Raw genomic sequence first — 631 nt, forward strand, 5'->3', positions numbered from 1 at the left:
GCCATCATCGGTAAATATTAAACCACCAGGAAAGAGGTTATAAAAATGATGCTACTTGCTTTCCTCTAAGTTCCTCTTCCTTCCTCTTTTCCTTTATTCTCTCTTCTCTCCTGCTCTCTTTTCCCTCTTCCCTCTCTTCCTTTCCTCACCATTCCCTCCACCGCTTTCCTTCCTTCCCTCCTCCTCCCTCTCCGTTGCTCTTCTCCCTCCACTCCCCCCATTCTTCCCCTCCCCCTCTCTCCGGTTGAGTCATAGCAGTCTGAATAATGAAAAAATCCGAAAAACAGAAAAAACTATCTACTGTATCTATCTATCTATAGCCCGACGCCTTAATCCCACAAAGGGTGGCCGCAGACAAAACGCCTCCAAGTCGCTGTCACCCACCATTTGACTACCCTCCCCCCAACTCACTCCCCCCTCTCTCATATACCTCTCAACTCCATCCCTCCACCGCATTCTCGGTCTACCCCTCCCTCCACCTCACCTACATACACCCTCTTAGAGAGATTCAAAAAAATAAAAAAAAGGAAGAAAATACACGAAAAATCTATAAAAAAAAAAAACAATTAGATACACAGACATAGATATAGATAAGAGAGAGAGATATATATACACAGCCAGACAGAGATTT

This window comes from Coenobita brevimanus, chromosome 99 (assembly GCF_032717465.1).
Source record: "Coenobita brevimanus isolate Jiangsu-jjx chromosome 99, ASM3271746v2, whole genome shotgun sequence".
Classification (NCBI taxonomy): domain Eukaryota; kingdom Metazoa; phylum Arthropoda; class Malacostraca; order Decapoda; family Coenobitidae; genus Coenobita; species Coenobita brevimanus.